Below are 20726 nucleotides of genomic sequence, written 5' to 3'. Positions count from 1 at the left end.
TTTTATCCTCACGCAATTTATAAATGGGGCATGCAGGGAGCTCATGTGAGTTTTCTCCGCACATTAAACATTTTTCTGAATTTTCATTGCATGTATCCTCTTGATGAGAACCCCCACATTTGCCACACCGTGCCTTATTGGAACAATAAGTGGCTGTGTGGCCAAGCTGTTTGCAATTAAGGCAATTCATTACACGAGGAATAAAAAGACGAACAGGGAGACGAATCTTATCGATAATGACATAGTTGGGCAGCGCAGACCCAGCGAAAGTCACTCGAAATGAGTCAGACAGTCGATAAACTTTTTTATCTCCTTCGTGTGATACTGAATGCAATTGCTTGCATTCAAGTATTTTTACGTCTTTAAGTATGGTGTCTTTGAAACGACCAACCCCATGCTTAATTATGTCATCAACAGTCAAACTCGATTCTGTGATGACCCCATCAATTTCAATTTCCTTTGAAGGAATATACGCTCTATACTCACGCGTAAAAAGCTCGCAAGAAGCAATTGCATTGGCTTGTTTGAGACTACCAACGACAATGCGTATTTTATCTTTATTGACTTTGACGATCTCTTTTACATCCGAGAATCGCGAAGTCAAATCTTTAGAAATTTGAATAATATTTAGCGCCTTTACTTTACGCCTAATAAATACAATCCATGGTCCCGTTGAAGACTCTGGGTAAATTTTAATTCTAGTCGGATTTACATTTTCAGCATAAGGCTTAGGGGGAGGGTCTGTTACTCGTTCTCCCATCTCTTCATCCATTTTACCTAGCAAGAAAAACTATCACAAAAGGAATGAAAAATATACCTGTTATACCTGTAGAACACACCTCATGTGTTACGTTGTAAACTCGGTGCCCGTTGTTTGACAATGTGACACTTGCTGTCCTTCTTCGTCGCGTTGCTTCTTCAGTAGAGAAATAGGCCTACCTGCAACACTTCAAAACTCTCTCCGGTTAAGCTGCTCGTCGATATCACCACCACAAGCGCGTTCTCTCCGTTTCCACCGCCGCGGTAAACAAATGTGGCTACCTGTGGCTTGCTGCGAAAATCCCACTGTCGATGCGGCACTTTTCGGTGCCACTTATTTTCCTTATTCGTCGTACCACTTCTGCGGTAGACGAATAGAGCAAATGGGTCTACCTGTGACGCTTCCCCTCTCGTCGATTAGAATTGCCCGACGACACCAATACAATATATTTTTTCTGTGTGTACAGGCACGATCACTGTCGATTTCTGCCACCGCGGTAGGCAAATTCGTCTACCCGCGGTTTGCTGTCAAAACACCGAGGATGCCGTTGACCACGCCTCCGACGTATCAACTGTCGACTCACACTTAACAAACTGGTCTCTCTCTCTCTCTCTCTCTCTCTCTCTCTCTCTCCCACAAAAACGCATACAGCGTCTCGCACTCCGTCACTCTCTCGAGAACAAAACCTTCCACCTGGAGGCACAACCGTCTCGGCCGGTTGCAAAAACTGTTATGATTACGAGCATTCCTTAATCGATTTTGAAGATTGCGCAGCTCATCATTCAACCAAGGACGTTTATTTATACAACTGCGCATTCGCCTTCTCAGAGGAACGTGTTGTTGAAAAATTAAGTCCAATTCACGATAAAATCTGTCCACAGCCTCGCCGAGGGTACCCAGTGATAATATTTCACCCCAATTGATGTTTGAGATTCTCGCATTTAGCTCGTCGTAATCGCATTGATTAAAATCATACCACATATCTACATCGTCAATCACTGGTGAACCGTACAGAGTCTCAATGCTCAATACAAACGGATGATGATGACGATCCAATTTCATTGGCGGTAGGGGTGGTTCTAGGATTTCTGGGATTACTTACAAAGGCTAAGTGAAGTAACCTTTCATTGTCATTCGTCAGGTAATTTAATGTTTTGTGGTAAAACCAATTGAGAAATAGTCAATTTGTGTGGTAATGCTGAAGGACGCCGTTAATTCTATTGAATATGTGACAGTTTTTGAAAAAACAATCTACTGTTCATCTAAATGTTAGCGTGAATTTACAATAGTGTTATAGCTAACTATTGTTAATTCTGAAAGAACTATCCAAATGTATAAACATGCTGACATCGGTAGGCTGTTAAAGCCAGCAGTCTATCTAAATGGGTCGGGCATGAAGCTGAAATGCCGTAGGACAGACCATCTCATATTAGCATCATCAGAGAACCTGGTAGTGGAAGTCAACTTTGATGCAGACCGCGCACTCGCTGGTTGTGTGAAATCGAAAGAGTTTCGTGAACGACTGACAACTGATGACCAAAGCTTGAGAAACCTTGAATTCTGAAAGACATTCGGTTATAATTGGTAATATTCTAATTTTTCGGCCATGATGAGTATGATGAGGTACGATATAAAACATGTTATTTTTTCGACATGTTCTTATGTCATCACAATTATTAACGAACCCCTTAGAATAAGCCAAATGGTACACGAGAAACTCTAGTTACGGAATGATTGCTCAGCCTTTTATTACATTAAAAAAATAAACAAAATAATTCACAGCTTCTTGGAACATAACCTTGAGACACGATTGATAATGTTTTCTTGACTTTTGGCAATGGATTACTCGACTTACAGAGCAAACTCACTCAGTAGACTAGAGTAGGGTATCTGATGATAAATAGGACTATAAACAACAGTTAATCATGCCCCATAAATCCAGCTGAATTTATAAATAATCAAAGGTATTTTAAACTGCAAAATCCCGCTCATTTTGATTATATTAATGAATTGTTGTAAATTTTTGCGTTTATTTTCGAATCATTATAGCCTGAAAGTTTCGGGGTGGTTATAAAAATAGGATCTCAAAATGAATGTTATATGCCTGAATAAGAAAAGCCACAAACAATGTAAGTTGTGATAAAATTAAGATGAACAACGAATGTAAAATCCACTTGAAGTAAATCATTGGTTAAATGGGGTTTAAGACGTATTTATTTTGAAACAACGTTCATCGAAGACAGAAAAAATCTCGGTTCAGTTATTGAAAAAAAATCTGTTCAAAAATGGTATCGGATTCCAAACCGTAGACCAAAATACCTCCAACAAGCGAGTTACTCCTACTGAGAAGGAAATAAAAAGATAACAAGTCCCAAACTCGTAAATTTATCCCCAAACGTAAACAGTACACACTGACATCAAAGAATGCTTTGGGTCTGCGTATTTCATCTGTGGAGGTTGCGAAAAACTTCTGGACCATTGCGAACGTTGATGTCCTCCGAACAATAAGTGATTCTCAAAAGTATTAGAAAAATGAAAAGTTTAATCGTTTTTGCTACGCTCCTGTCCGTCGGGTTTGCTCAGCGGCAGCCTTCGAAAGACGTAATCAGTAAGTTCAGAGAGATAGCACCCCAGTATCTGAGTTTACTGAAAGGAGGTGAGGCAGAACTTGGCAAAGTTCGGTCAGATGCGACCAATTTGATTGCGAAATTCCACGACGACATAATCGCCGAGAAGGAAAAATTCGTGCTGGATGCAATTGGCAAGGAGAGTGACATGCACTACCAGTTCGCGAATCAACCGATCGGTGTGGACAGCACGTGCCTTGGCTTTCTGAACGTGAGTCTGGATATGAACATGAATTTGGCCGGTGTTGGATTCACGAATTGCATAAACAGCGTGGACGAAGCCCTCGATAAACTCGTGATGGAATACTACAAGAAGCTGGGCGTACAGGAAGCTCTCGTAGCAGAGCTGCGCTTGTTGGACGTGTTTCGCGGTGATAACGTGTTTTACACGCCTGCCAATATCATCGATAAACTGAACAGAAAATTGACTGATTTGAAGGTGAATCCAACTGAAATCGCTAATGATTTCCAGCATGCCAAGGACAAGCTGCTGAATGATTTGGCCGCGATGCAGGCGACCTATGTAGGGTGTATGACTCAGGGTGAACTGATGCTCAGGAATGGCGTCGACATGATGATGATGCAGCTGAGTTTCGTTTGCTTGGGACAGAAGATCGCAGTGCCTGTGCCTTAATAATGATTTGGTTTTACTTGTTCGAGTTTAGAATAAGAGGTTTCAATAAATATAAAATATTACCTGACTGTGTAAAGAAATATAATCATCTTCATTTCCGTATTAGGCTATATTTAAAACGTACGAAAGTATCGACAATCGGTTTTTCGTTTACGTTCAAAACAATTCGACTCATTCGTACTTTTGAACATCACTCGTACGAAAATAGTCATTTCTGTTTACGATCGCATCGAAGGTGTTGAACATGGCTGTCTCGTGAGTCAAGACTTGAGAATCACCTAGTTTTTTAATTTTAATTCCCTAATGATATAAGTGAAATTTGTTTTTGATTTATTTGCTATTTTGATCGAATTTTGGCAGGTGCAGATCCAGAAAAACATTTCGGAGGGGGTCCGAAATTTCCATTTTGAAATGTTCATTGTACAATTCGTAATACGTAATGATCTAATTTAATAAAAATCAGTTTTAGTGGTCCAATCTGATCTTGAACGATTTTGAGTTTAGAACGAATTAAAATGGAAGCTATTTTAAAATTTCTCAACAAGTCGAAAAATTTCGAAGGGGGTCCAGACCCCCAAGACCCTCCCCCTGGATCCGCTACTGAATTTTGGGAACCGCAACTACGTGAATTGCTGCAAAGTTTCAGGGCAAGTTATAACGACAGAAGTTTCATATATTTGCCAGAAAACTTTTGGTTTATTTTCACAGGGATCATTTTAAATTGTTTATATAAAAAATAATCAGATTTCAGTTGACGCTCTATGTTTCACTGGTGTCTGAAAAAGGTGCGTCTGCTTTGCTGTTTGTATACGTGGATGAGTTGAAAGTAGTGGTTTTGTAATGCAAGTGTCCTATGCTTCGAGAAATTTTAAATGCAGCTCGCTTGGCCGTTTTTAATCGTCTAAGGACGGTTGATTTCCAGGGAGGGTATTGATCGGTACTGATTTTCATTTTGGCACATGATGGTCGATTAGGTAGAAGGATTAGTACATGACGGTCGATTAGGAAGAATATTAGAAAACGTCATCGCTGCTACGTTCGCGTCTTCATTGTTAAGATTTTCGTCACAGTTTATATCCAACAGCATGCTAATGATGCTGTCGTAGTCAGCGATTTTAAAATCGTATACGATAGAGCTTGAGACGTCTTTAAAATTCACTCCTGGGTTACCAGCGAGTACAAGATAGTACGAGTAGTGGGGGATGATGACGCGCATGCTGGACTAAAGGAGTCGGAGCAGTGTAACAGTACGGAGGGTGGTCCCGGGCACTTACAAAGCAAAGGTCCAATGTACGTCCATTCTCGTTGATGACATTATTGATTTTCCGAAGAGTTGCGCTGCTGTAACTGTTCAGAATACAACTGACGTTGTTGATAAGTGCAGATTTTTCGATATCCAATCGTAGAAATCCATTATTTGCTTGGCATTACGTCAAGCCAGATAAGTTGAAGTTGCCCAGCATAACAATATCATCAGACAGGGTTGCAATCGAGGTGATGAAAGCAACGGAGCAAAGGTGCACTGAAAGGCTGAAATCGCGAATTCTACAGGTGGAAAATAGACGACACACAGGAACACATTGCGATCGGCAAGTTTTACTGATATCCACACTTGCTCGGAGCTCTCCCACCGGTTATCGTTGATCACTCGGGCTTACCATGGCGAACTGCGATAGGAACACCACCACTTGATGTCTTTTCGCTGTTGAGGGTCGGTCACAGCGGTAGGCAGCGAATGTTGAACCAAACACCTGGTAAAGAAGAGTACGATTGTCGTGCTACGGGTCGATCAAGGAGATGATGTCTTAACAGTAGCCCATGGCCGCGAGGAAATAGCTATCCGTTGAAGAACTTAAGCCGTCAACATTCTGGTAGTAAAAATCGATGTTGTTTGAGGATGGATCAGGAGCAACATGACTTCAGCAGAGAGCGAAGTCATGTTGCCGTTTTGAGCGTGTTGGAAGATTCTGGCGCCAATCCCACAAACAGTATCGGAACGGCTGATTGTCGCTTGGCTGACTGTGATGATCGTCGTCGGCGATAGAAATGATTGACATCAATTCACAAAATTTCGGAACAAAAGGCAAATTAGTGGAAGCGAAGCATACATCAGCCCTTGAAATGTTCGGATCTGATGTATGCTTGCCATTTGTGGCGGCTTGGAAGGCCCTTTCACCTACCCAAACACACAGGACGACTGAAGATCGCTGGCTACTCGATTGTGGCGGGGGGTGGGGTGGTCGAAGGCTTCCATAGTGCCAACGTAGGTGCGTTCCGGTATGCGTTGAACCCCGATGGCGTGATTCGTAGAGCAGGTAGTAGCTTACGGCGAGATTCAGACGAAGTAAGAAGCGTGAATCGGTTCAACCGTAGTATCGTTACAATTTGTATGGTATTTGCCGAGAAAGGGGGCTTGGAAGACCCTTCCTCCCCTCACACATACAGGACCGAGACGAATACTGCACGCTGGCAGCAAGGGTTCGACTGTATCGGGGGGATCGAGGGCTGCCATAGTACCAACTGCGTTACGTTCCAGCATGCGATCAGCATCGACACTCCTTCACAATGGCGGTGTAGTTTGGTATAATGGCATAGCCAATCGAGGCGGTGTCTTCTGCAAGGTCGTTGATGGGCAGGATTGCATTAGCGGAGTACATGTTTCTTCTGGAGGTGAAGGAAAATCAGTCGGCAGGCACAGCTTTCCTCAAATACCTTGAACATTATTCCTTGCGGCCATGTGTCATGGTTAAGAGCTTCATCACGGTACATTATTCAACTTTGAAGGATATGAAGTTCTAAGTGCTGCCGTCTATGCCTTTCTTATTTAGCAAAATATCCTTTATCTCCTCGTTGCAATTTAGTTCTTCTGATTCCCACTTGCTGACTATAAGTACGATCCCAGTAAGGTATTATAGAACGTATAAAGTTTATTGCCTTACCGGGTACAGTCGTCCATACATCTGAAGGTTGTATTACCCCCTTATCGAAAAATTAGCTCCTTTTGTGGAAAGTGCTACACAGTTACACACTAAATGTTCTGAGGTCTGTTTATCTAGGTTACAGAAGCGACAGGTATCATCTTCTACTGTGCCTAGCTGCTTAAGGTGATATTTACTCGGGCAGTGCCCTGTTACTAAACCGCTGAAAGTACTTAAATCTTTTTAGACGTACTAAGCAGTCGATGAGTTATGATTTTATTTGGTGAAATAAATCTTTTAGATTGTCGGGCGGTAGTGTTTTCAAATAGGCAAAAACGTGATCGGAAGTGTTTCAAATAGGCAAAAACGTGATTTAAATTGTTTTGACCACAAAAAAACGATTTTGGAGATATAGTGTCTTCAGCAAAGTTTGTCTAAAAAGTATTCCCCATCTTATTAAAGTATTGGTTTGGTGATTAATTCCCCTAAAGCTGAGAAGCAAATTTTTCTTTGGTCATTTATGAAAATAATAAATGGTTATCTCTGAATTTGATAGCATTTGCTCTATAGATTCGAATGAATATGGCTTTGTCTGCGTAAATTTGCGTATAGAAGTGTTCTTTCATACCAAAGTATATCTTTTTTGGCACTAAAACTTTGGATAACTCCACAAATATAAGAGATAGAAATAAAATTGTATAACAAAAATTGTGTATTTACTTATGCCGAACAAAATCTTATAACATTTTGAAATTCTTAAAAATCACCCAGAAAAGTTATTTTGAAAGAAGTGATTTTCAGGGGTGTATCATAGAAAACTCCACAAATGTGTATTAAAATCAAGATATAGATACATGGTCTCTTCAGCAAAGTTGTTTCTTGTTATCTATATATCTATCTGTATATATATCTATATATATATATATATATATATATATATATATATATATATATATATATATATATATATATATATATATATATATATATATATATATATATATATATATATATATATATATATATATATATATATATATATATATATATATATATATATATATATATATATATATATATATATATATATATATATATATATATATATATATATATATATATATATATATATATATATATATATATATATATATATATATATATATATATATATATATATATATATATATATATATATATATATATATATATATATATATATATATATATATATATATATATATATATATATATATATATATAAAAAAGTCAATGTTTGTATGTATATGATTTATGGACTCCCAAACGGCTTAACCGATTGCCGTAAAAATTTATACGTGGTATATAATTGTTATGGAGCATGTTTGTGTGCCATTGATCGGAGATTATCTACCCGCCAGATGGCGCTTCGGGACAAATTGTGTTTTACGCCTCTTTCGTGGAAAGTCGCAGCAACGCGCGACGGGTATTAGCTAGTATTCTATACAACTTTGCTGAATACTGTTTTTTATTATTTTCATTTATCAAACAAAAATTTGCTTCTCAGCTTTGGGGTGATTAATCACCAAACTATTACTTCAATAAGATGGGGAATATTTGATAGACAAACTTTGCTGAAGACACTATATCGCCAAAATCGTTTTTCCGTGGCCAGAACGTTTTGGACTATATGGAAACACTGCAAGGGTGCGAACTGAAAAAGAACTGAAAAAGGGGAGCAAAACCGAGACTCCACCAGAAGACCACGGTACGGGTCTGTCAGTTCTGTTGAGGATTTATTCACAATAAATGACGCTCATTTTCTCAATTTCATAGAAATTATAGTTCTATGAAATTGAGAAATCGAGCGAGGCGATGGGACAGACCACAGTAGTTTAATGGAAATTACTATGTACATTTAGGAAAATGCATCTTACAATTGACTTGATCAACATCGTGACGTATATTTTGTCAGGTTATAATTTACGCCCGGTTATAATAATACGCTTTGTTCACAATTCTAAAGTTCATTCAGTCCAGTTTTACATTAAAAGAGTCACAATATTTTGATTCACATGTGAAATGTAAAATCTTATAACCAGTCGGAAAAATACATGGCGATGTGGTTTATTTCAAATGTAAGATGCATTTTTATAAGTGAACCATAATTTCACAATTTGAAAACAATGAGAATTTTTTGTTCTTTATAGCCGAAGGTTAGAATCTAGGGGCAAATCACGCTAAGAATGCATAACCAATTTGCATCAAATTTGGAAAAACAATGCATTCCATTTAAATTTTTGTATCACCTTTGCACTCCTTCGCAGAGAAGTCTGTTCAGATAAAGGCTTAGGTTGATCCAGACCCGTGAAAACTGTTTGTTGCCTGAAGCCGCCACCAAATGCCAGTAACGCTAGCTACGTTTCAAATGTTCAAGGTCTGTTCACATGAACTGTACAGCGCCGTTTAAAAGTTGGACTCAAAACAAGTAATATTAACAATATATGAGATATCGCGCTTTCTCTTGCATCGCTTCTTCTTCACATAATCTGAACGCTTTTACCACCTGAGTACCAGTTGAGCACATCAAAATGAAGTTTGTTCGATAGGTTTCAGGTCGTCTGTCGAGTTCAACATTGGCTCGTACCGATGTGAACGTTGCTTAAAGCGTGTTCGCTGTCAACTAGCCGAGCCAGGAAGCCAGCTTATGTTCGCTTCACTCATTTTTCAAAGAAACGTCAAAACATTAACCCTCTTGGGTTGATCGTTTTGACGTCCTACACGCAACCCAAATCAAATTTTGATTTTTCATTTCGACGGAAAGAAATGTACAAATAGATCACAAGTGATCTACCCCTAGGATGGAATAATTAAATTACTATTTTTTTCAATAGTCATATTCAAAAAGGCTTTTTAACAGAAATGTTTCATGGAGATCATTTTAAATTAACGGTAGAAAATGATGTGAGCAATATCAATATAATATGCATATCAGATTAGTATGTTAATAGCTGCATGGAAAACCAACATCAGGAATCTGAATATATTGGCTCGATTGGCACGTTCCCCATATTATTCGGAGATTTGTGCCATGCCATGTCGTATCATCATTTTCCTAATGGGAAGGGAAAAAGTGTAGTGAAAAAAGGTAGAGGAATGGAAATTGACAACACAATACAATCTCAACTCAAAACACTAAACAGCCTGGATTCTTCACTCCCGAAGGAATTATGAACTCTACTGATAAAGCCTAGAGCTCTTTACCTCACTAGGTTAGCAACAATAACATATCCTTGACCTTTAGCTCCCTGTACATAGGTTCTATGTATGGGGGGAGAACCAGAAATCCGGATACGCAATTGCATTACTGATATTCGATTCTGTAATCGAATTCACAAAGATCGCACGAAGAATACCTACTCAGTACGATGAATAGTGACCATGTGATAATTGTGTTCACAATGTCCAGTTAGTGCCCTGAATATTGCTATTGTGCTTGGAAAAATGAAACAAAAACAATTTCGGAACATCATCAGGCAGAAAAGTTTTTGTTTGAATGCAAGTTTGACAGCTACCGCAATGCAATGGTTGGCATGCTCGAATGCAGTCCAAGAGCGAATCTTTCATCAGATTAGTAAATTAATAGGTCTATGGAATACCTACATGTACCTAGTTCAAAATGTCGAAAGGAATGATTTTTCGCAAGAAGTACTATTGCTATCTGTTGTTACCCAGTACTATCTGGTTTAATTTCCAAGAAATCGTTTCATTGCCGGATGTTTATCGACAAAAAACAACACGAAACAACACTCATATCTACATGTCCAAGGAAAGGGGCATTTAACGCGACTTGAGACATAATTGTTTGATACTATTTGTCTGGTCTGAAATTGCACGGCAATTTGGAAGTAAACACAAAGCTACCTGTACAATAAAAAGACAAACAAAGTGTTCGTCAAATAAGATGATAAAAGTATCATGCAAATTTATTTTCTGAACAAACAGATTGGATGGGTGTACAATTAGGCAGAAAACATTTTAAAAGCTAGCATCTACGGCCGAACCAGCATTCAGATCGGTGTTTCGAGTGGGAAAGCAGCCTACCATACATTTTCGGAATGAAGAGCACGTTCATACTTTTCACCATTGTGGGCTTGTCAATCGCCCAAAGGCAACCTGCCAAGGATGTGATAAGCAAGTTCCGGGAAGTGGCTCCTCAATATTTAAACCTTCTGAAGACGGGAGAAGCGCAGCTAACTAAAATTCGTGATGATGCTAGCAATATAGTGGCCAAGTTCCACAATGATATAATTTCATTGAAAGAGTCATACGTATTGGATGCGATTCAAGAGGAGCATGTTATTCACTCCCATATCGATAATTCTCGTGGAAACCATACAGATCAAACATGCTTGAGCTTTCTGAACACTAGTATTGCTATGAGCATGAATGTGGCTGGTGTTGGATTCACAAACTGTATCAATAACGTGGATGATGCCTTTGGAAAACTAGCAACCAACTACTACAATAGTCTTGGAATTCAGGAGGCACTATTCGCTGAGTTGCGCTTGCTGGACGTGTTTCGAGGGGATAATGTGTTTTACACGCCTGAGAAAATTATCGATAAACTAAACAAGAAATTAACTGATCTGAAAATCAACCCTGACGAGATATCACAAGGACTCGAGAGTGCCAAACAAGCTTTATTGAAGGAGTTGGCCGCGGTTCAGTCTACGTATGATGGGTGCATGAGTCAAGCAGATACGCTGCTCAAGGATGCAGCTCGTATAATGATGACACAATTTTCCACAATCTGTTTCGGAGATTTGCATCCATGAAAAAAACTGTGTTCTGGCTTGCGTATTTCAATAAAATATTAGAAAGCTTGACAAATAAAATTATATGTTCACCATTTCTTATATAAGTCCAGCAAAAATTCGCTCAGACTGTCGTTTTCGTCTTTCTCAGAGTTACTGCGCTTTTCATCCGAGACATCACTCATGATCAGCCTGTTGCTTTAGACGTGTCTATATAGCGCCAATTTTGTGTTTGTTTGGATTTATCATCCAACTAGGGGAAGATAGGGTAAAACGCACCCCCGAGGCAAAATGCACCCCTAGCTTATATCGAAAACTGCTGAAAATTTCTAGAAAAGAGTAACACCAGTCGGAAGTTCGTCATAGTAAACATACACTGTCAAAGTTTGATAACCGTACATCAACTGCAGCTCGAGAAATTAACGAAAATCAATAACTAGCTTTTCTCATGTAATTATTGTGGCTCGTGCAACAAGGATTTTCAGCTCTTATAAATGCTGTTTTACTATTATATCAGTGCATTCCAGTTATATTCATACCGTTGTTCATTATTCTGTCGCACTATATATGAAAAATCTACTAAATAGTTCACTTTTTGCTAAGTTTATATCTCTGCTCCATCGGAGGCAAAATGCCCTCATCTTTGATTTCGCTGATTTTTAATCGAAAACAGAAAAATCGTTCTGAAAACTTACTGATTGCATAACCTAAGGCTATTTAATGGCATACATTTGTGAAATCCCGTCAGAAAACAAAACTACTTGTTTGTTCGCCGAGCATTCTGCCCCGTTGTTGCGGTGCACCCTGCCCCGTTGTTGGAGTGCATTATGCCCCGTTGTTGTGGTGCATTTTGCCCCCGCACAGGTGCGTTTTGCCCCGCTTATTTTTCAAAAGGTAATTTTTATTGATTTTGAAGAATTGAATTATTTTCATGTTTTTGAATAATTTGCAAAGCATTATAATTGTGATTACAGAGGAAAATGTTGACTAAACGATATCATTAATTAAATTCGCCCGATTGACGTTCCATTGATGAGTTATGATCATATTTCCTTAGGGGGTGCGTTTTACCCCATCTTCCCCTAATCCCAAATTGGTATCAGTTGCGGATGAGATGAATACGAAACACCAAAAACCAACTTTTTTGAGAAATAAGTGTTAGCTTTATTCCCAATGGTAGGCGCTCAAACTGTAAAGGAGCCAAAACATTGAGCACTTTGGCTAAGGTTTTTGCTTCTGAATGATTTGGAATGGATAAGCTGATTTGACCTTAATTGAGCATCCGTTTCATAAAATGAAAATGCAACATGCATATCAGCGAGGGGTTTGGACGTGTTCCTAGATATTGAGAGTGCTTTGACAATGTGTTATTTCATCATATTGAGGAGGCGACACGCGGTCATGAAGTGCCTGCATTTATTTCGGGTTGGATTAACGCAATGCTTAGGAACTGAATTTTTGACTCGCTACTGTGCCAGGCAGAGATACGGAAGATGCAGCTGATCTCAAGGTTTCGTTCTGTCACCTTTATAATGGTACCTGATTACCAACGGTTTGTTGAGCAGAGTCAATGAGCTTGAATTTTCAACGTATGGGTTTGCTGATGATTACTAAACACAAATTACTGGACTTTGCATCGGAACACTCTTTGCTTTATCGTAACAAGCATTAAGAGTTATGGAATAGTGGGGTCGACAAGTTGAGTTATCGGTTAATCTAAACAAAACTTCAATAGCTCTTTTCATAAAAATAATAACTAATAACCATTTAAGCCAATATATTCTGATTCCTGAATTCTGATTTATTAATATTATAACTACAATTCATCTTAACTTCTAGTACACACATATATTCACTCTGATAAAATAATATCAAAACATCTTCTAATTTTATCAGTAAAGCGGCTGGACCGTTCGCCAAAGAGGTCAGTCACGACAGTAAATGAACGAATGCATGCGGCAATCGGTTCGTTGTATCCAAATACGGTTCTTCGAAATCTCCGTTGAAGCGGGGTTCCATTTCGCAGAGATCCGAGTTTACTTCCGAAAGTATTCCTGAAGCTTCAATCTTCCCGTTGATCAGTTTTGCGATAATGTTGAATTTTTTGGAGACATTGCAATGTTTCAAGTCCCAGCAATTGACACGTATCCGAATATGGTGACAGATTCGGTCTCGCCATGGCAGGCTTCTTAGTGCCATGCGAAGGAAGCGTTTCTACACCCGTTCGATTCTAATGCACTACGAAACTTGATAGGCTTTCAGGCAATGCGGATGCTTGAAATTTTTAGCAATTTTGAGAATAAAACCCAGTTGACGTGAAGCGTTTGAGATGATCAACCAGCGTTGTGAATAGAACGTCAGCTTCGCACCCAACTGCACTCCCAAATCACACACCTGATCAACTCTCGTCAAGACGATGCCGCAGTAGCAGCAGACCTTGTAAGCACCAAAAATCCTCTACAGTGCAAATTACGAGGTACAGTTTCAAGTTATCTGCATAAACTAATTTGTAACCAGTTTTCAAAAGCAATGCGTTATTGTTAAAAATATTGTGAATAACAAGGGTCCTAAGTTAGTGCCGTGTATAACACCTGATTTATTTGAGAACTGCGATGGTATACTGTCATGCAATTTGACTTGTAAAACTATTTCAGAGAGATACGATACCAACTAGGCCACGAGTCGAGAAGACATTCCAAGACGAGATAACTTGCAAAAATGTATCATGTGATCAATTTTGTCGAAAGCTGCTTTCAGATCAGTTCATCAGAGCTTTAACCTACATGCCCGCGATGCACTTGGACGTGAAACTCAGCAAGTGTGTTGTAACTGATCTTTCTGGCATAAATCCATACTGATTGAACGAGAAGTAATTATTTGCACAATTTAACATAGCACACCTCACAATAATGTCAAAAAGTTTCGAGGATGCTAAACGATTGGATTTTTTCACGATAATTTACAGCATTCTGCCGATCGTCATCTTTAAAAATAGGACACATTTATGACTACCTCCAGATGCGAGGTCACTTAGCTTGCTGTATTGAATGATTAAAAATCCTACTTAATAGACCTGCAGCGTAAAATAACTGCAAGTAAGCCAATCCAGGAAAAAAGAATATTTTAGTGACTCCATTGGCTTCGTAGTAATCCTGGACAACATTTGAATAGTGGCGCGAAGCTACCAGTAGATCGTAGGGCCAGAAGAAGCAGACACTCCTTGAAGTAGATCTCCCCGTTTACTGTCCCGGTAGTCACGAACAGCGCACTCCATTTGCCACATGACCAGATCGCTTGTTAAATTTATTGGCAAACTTTGAATGTTTGTGCTTTCTTACTTCCTCTAAAAATTCAAACTTGTGAAGAAGAGTAGCCCCAGAAGCTGCCGGAAATCCGACTTGTCTTAAGTCCATGTTTAGACAATGATGCTTCGTCCGTATCTGGATCTACAGTTACCGGACTCGACGTTTCCACCGTATTCACAATTCGTTACGAATTGGAGCCTTCTATACTTTGTACGTATGCAGACCATTTCGGTTCTTGGCTCCCCGAACGAAAGACTTGAACAGATTCAACTTTTTGGCCACATCCGTGACTGAAGCATTGGGATTCCGCTTAAACGCTTTCATTACACTTGTTATCCTAATTAGTGCCGTCTTTACGCATGGGCTCACTGGGACAGAGCCAGGGGCCCCCGGATTTTAGGGGCCCCGCGATGAATCATCTAAAGGGAATTCGCTAACACAATATTGGTTGATTTCAAAGCCTTCTTTTAGCGAAGGGGAATGTTTATTGAGAAACAAAATATGACTTTTCTGAAGCCACATTGTGTCCAGTTTCATCACCTCAGAAACGTGGTACTAATCACATTCAGTATGCTAAGAATAATACGTTTGTATGCCCCGTTGATTGAAAAATAAAAATCAATTTTTGTGAAATACATTCGCATTTTTCGTATTTTTTTGTTGTGACGTAACCAAGATATATTTTTTATTTTATTACTTGGTTTTCGTAGATTGCAATAGTGTAAAGACAGCTTTATTCAAATGGAACAGATAAACGAACCCTCGGAACACGCACTTCTGATTTCAATTATCTCAGACCGAAATTAAAAACGCATCAAACTGAGCGGTATTGATGTAGTTGATATCATTATTATTATTATTATTATTATTATTTCATGATTATACATCTTATTAACATGATTTAATCTGTTCCACAATATTCCGCCACGTCACTCGGTCAGTTGCTGCTTGTCTCCAACCTCTCAGGTGCCCGATACTCGCCAGGTGCTCCACTTGGTCCAGCCACCGGGAACGCTGCGTTCCTCTCCGTCTTGTACCTACCGGGTTGGAGGTGAAAACCAACTTGGTAGGGTTGTTGTCCGGCATCCTCACAACATGCCCCGCCCACCGTACCCGTCCAGCTTGAGCTACTTTCCGGACACTTGGCTCACCATAGAGTCGCGCAAGTTCGTGGTTCATCCTTCTCCTCCACACGCCATCCTCCTGCACACCACCGAAGATTGTTCTCAGCACCCTTCTTTCGAAGACTTCGAGTGCTTGCAGATCATCCTCGAGCATTGTCCACGTTTCGTGCCCGTAGAGAACCACCGGTCTAATCAGTGTGTTGTACATGGCGCATTTTGTGCGGTGGTGAAGCTTCCTGGATCTCAAAGTTTTGTGGAGCCCATAGTAAGCACGACTTCCAGAGATAATACGTCTTCTGATCTCCCGGCTGGTTTTATTGTCCGCAGTCACCAATGAGCCTAGATAGATGAACTCGTCAACCACCTCGAACTCGTCGCCGTCGATCGTAATACTACTGCCCAAGCGTTCCTTACCGCGATCGGTTCCACCAGCCAGCATGTACTTCGTCTTAGACACATTTATCTTCAGTCCTACTTGTGCTGCTTCGCGCTTCAGTCGGGTATACAGATCTGCTACCGTCTCCTTGTTTCTACGATTATGTCCACGTCGTCAGTGAACCACAGCGTTGCCATAGTTGCGGATTTTTCCGCAATCCTGCGGATTTTCCGCAATTTGAAATAGAGTGGCGGATTTTTCTGCGGATTTTCTGAATTTGCGGATTTTCTGCGGATTTTTCATGAATGAATCAAATTGTTGGCCTTAATTTTTGAATTTAAAATTTCATGTTTAATCACAATACGTACATTATATTATTTAAATAAATTTAATTTTGCAATAATTGGCGTACAGGGATGTAACCGACTTTCACATATAGGGGAACATGAGGAGACTTGACCAGGTTTTTGGCTTAACCTGTATAACTCTCTAAAAAGTTTTCATTCCCTCAAAACTCATTGAGATATGATGCACTAAGGTATTGTGCGTGGTCATGATTTTTCTTGCAGAATTTTTAAATTATTTTTGCAAAAGTTATAAAAGTTTTTCTGCGAACGCTTTTCTGGTCAACTGCGGAGAGACTTCACCAAGGCCTGGGGAGACTTGACCAAGAAAATATTAAAAAATCAGGACAAAAAATAAAGTTATAAAACATACTGTAATCCTTTTTTTCATATTGTCCAAATCCTTGGGTAGCAGCAAAAAATACAAAAGGGTTGCGTTTCATAAATTTCCATTTTTAAATGTTGTTGTTTCTACAACGTGCAGGAAAATTCCGTGATTGTAACGCTTAATTAGGGTCGTTATAAATCTCCTAGAAAATACAGTAGGTTAGCTCAAATACAAATTAGTTCATAAAGATTACGTTTAGTGGCGTCCTACTATCCAAGTTCTCGTTCATCAACCAGATTCTAACCTACTTTCCTAGTACCTAAAGTTATGTTAAATTGTAAATATATTTTATAGAACAATATTAATTTTTCCTACCAGAATTTCAATATTCTTCAAAAATTCAATAATACGCAGTACAGCGTATAGCGGCAATAAATCTTTTAAATCAATAAATAGCAAATAGCAAATAAACAATTCAATCGTGATAAATTTCAGTGCACTCGTAGCGCGATCTTTTTCTTCTGTCTTTTTTGCGTCGACCAGTTATTCCTCCTCTTCGTTTCACAGCTTCCGCTTATCTGTCGATCGTTGCCCAGTAGGGTTGTGCTTTGCAGTATCTTGACGAGGGGCTTGCGAAGGATCGCAATAAATGTGTTTCCTTTTAAGGATTATCTGTACTGCTTAAATTGCATATTCACACGTTACGAAATTATCCATAACTTTGATTACTAATACTAAAATATATAGACTGATATTTTAGGTGGAATTTTTATGTGACGTGATAACATTTACAGTAGAGTAAAGCCATGTCAAGTGAACCTCGAATTTTTCGCAAAATCACCGATCTTCATGAGGTATACACTCAGGTTTTTTTTTACGCGGGGGATACGAGCCGCGTAAATGAAAACCGCGTAAATGAAAACTGCGTAAATTTCAAAATCCGCGTAAATGAAAACCGCGTAAATTTCAAAATCCGCGTAAATGAAAACCGCGTAAATTTCAAAATCCGCGTAAATGAAAACCGCGTAAATTTCAAAATCCGCGTAAATGAAGACCACTTAAATTTAAGAATCCGCGATAAAGGGAACCTCATTGATGGATACCGCGTAAATTCCAAAATCCGCGTAAATGAAAACCGCGTAAATTTCAAAAACCGCGTAAATGAAAACCGCGTAAATTTCAAAAACCGCGTAAATGAAAACCGCGTAAATTTCAAAATCCGCGTAAATGAAAACCGCGTAAATTTCAAAATCCGCGTAAAAAAAAACCGCGTAAAAAAATACCGCGCAAAAAAAAACCGCGTAAAAAAAAACTTGAGTGTATTTTATTGGATAGGGATTATGGTGAATAGCTTTTGGTATAAATATTTCGTTAAAACACCTTTTATTTTTCAAGATATTAACCCTTAAACTTTATTGCATGATAAAATTGTAAATTTTATATCTCAAAAACCACTGAAGACAATTCAATGATTTTTTGCACACTTATGGAATGATATTTGCTCTATCTCATAAAAATATTTTTTCTGTATGATTATGTGAATAACGGTACTTTGCATCTATTTAAAAATTTAAATTATATTTTTTCTTGTGTTCTTCACGCTAAAAATTTTCAATAAGTATGTCAAATTATGCGGCAATCTTTCACCTTCAATAATCTGTATTGATCATTTTTCATTTTTGCTCCTATCGAGAGTTATGGAGGATTTTGTAACAGTGCGCTCTTTCAACGCACGGCCCACTTTGATGCAGCCCGCGAGAACGTACATATTGGCAACGCCGCACGTCGCAACGTCAGAATGCGCATCGCGTTGGAAGTGCGCATCGCATGACCAAAAGAAACCACATCTCTCGATTAGTGCAAAAGGGTAAACTTTTCTATACGGATTATCGAAGATGACTTTTTTCCAGATATTTTGAGATGCGTTAAAAATTTTTGACCGAAGTAAACAACAAAAATTATAGTTGCTTAATATTTTTTCTATTAATATTATTTAACGTTTCTAACAATTAACATCATCAAAAACCATTCTGTTAGTCAAAGTACATCTATGTTATATCCAAATTCATTTTTAGTCTACAACATTAATATAGGAAAATCTTATGACAACAGCATTTTATTTCACGTTTTTATTTTCACCGAGTGCTATTACCTTTAAACAACGATGTATCTTTTGAAAAAAGTTTATTTTGAATCTGTTGTTCAATCGCATCGATGCTTTTTTATCGCTATTGCTTCTGTTAATTCTGTAAATTTGTGGTGCTCCAAGTTCTTCTAAGATATTATTTATTTTATCGAATTTCAGTTAATCATCAACGACCTTTATTTATAAATCATCGTTACAGTTTTCCGCATGAACCTGTTGAGTCAACGAATATTTCAGATCCGTTACTTTGGCAAACACTATAAGAAGAAAAAATTTCTTAAATTCTAAACGCGTAATTGAGAAACCCATTACTATAAACATGGGATGAAAAATTGAAAATTTAACGAACATTGTGTTTTGTTCATGTCCATATTTATTTTCGTTGTTTTTTTTTGCACCCATTACGACATATGCCGCACATGGGTTGACCAATATAATTTTTAAATTTATCACTTCACATGGATGCCACAATAACCAGATACGACGAACATATTTATGCATTTTTTTTAACGGAATGAATGATTCGTGTGATCGACCCATATTTATAACATGAAACAATCGAATGTTTTTTTAGCAAAGTTTGAGATAATCTAGCATTTAAGCATTGTCGAGTTCTTGCTATATGGGAAACACTCGAGTGCGATCGAAACAAAAACAAACGTCAAAACGTTTTTTCACTCGCACTGATGCAAACTAAATGGGCGCGTAATTTAATGTAAGGCCCGATGGCGCATGGCTGAAAAGTTGTAATGTGTATTTAAGAAATGATTCGCAATAAACCACGCTACCTCTCAGACAAATGAACTGACAAGAAAATTTGGTGAAGTATGTCAATTTGCAAAAAAATATGTCAACGCAGTCAACATGCCCACTGCTCAACTTTGCTCATCGGCTGCCAATATCCGAGCGCGTTTGTCCGAGGCGAGTGACAGAAAATTAAATAAGTCCTGAATAAAACATTCACCTACAATAATCCATAAAGAAAAGCTTGGCTTTTTTCTTTAATCTCATAGATGCCAATTTTGCACATGAGATACGCTCCTTCAAAGCGATGCGCATTAGGACGTTGCAACGTGCGGCGTTGCCAATATGTACGTTTTCGCGGGCTGCATCAAAGTGGGCCGTGCGTTGAAAGAGCGCACTGTTACAAAATCCTCCATAACTTTTGATAGGAGCAAAAATGAAAAATGATCAATACAGATTATTGAAGGTGAAAGATTGCCGCATAATTTGACATACGTTTTGAAAATTTTTAGCGTGAAGAACACAAGAAAAAGATGGGTGGGTAATGTCTGCGACATAACCGGAGAGATGTAGAATACATAAGGAACACGTTCTTCAAATATGTTGATATTCATTGGAATTTTC

The 20726-nt window shown here is 38.5% G+C and overlaps 1 protein-coding gene and 1 long non-coding RNA gene across 3 annotated transcripts in view; one reads left to right on the top strand and one right to left on the bottom strand.

Moving 5' to 3' along the window:
* The window catches only part of LOC131681931 (uncharacterized), a 323359-nt gene that overhangs the window by 141442 nt on the left and 161191 nt on the right, over positions 1-20726 (top strand). The gene's annotated exons all lie outside the window — the stretch shown is intronic.
* LOC131681936 (uncharacterized) lies at positions 16911-17845 on the bottom strand. The gene is made up of 4 exons (XR_009303993.1): positions 17588-17845; positions 17466-17531; positions 17258-17414; positions 16911-17202 (listed from the first exon to the last, which is right to left on the bottom strand). It is a non-coding gene; the product is annotated as an uncharacterized LOC131681936 (long non-coding RNA).

Source organism: Topomyia yanbarensis, chromosome 2 (genome assembly GCF_030247195.1).
Source record: "Topomyia yanbarensis strain Yona2022 chromosome 2, ASM3024719v1, whole genome shotgun sequence".
In the NCBI taxonomy this organism is placed as follows: Eukaryota; Metazoa; Arthropoda; class Insecta; order Diptera; family Culicidae; genus Topomyia; species Topomyia yanbarensis.
Note: the sequence above shows the minus strand (reverse complement) of the source record. Positions and strands in the feature narration are given on the sequence as shown.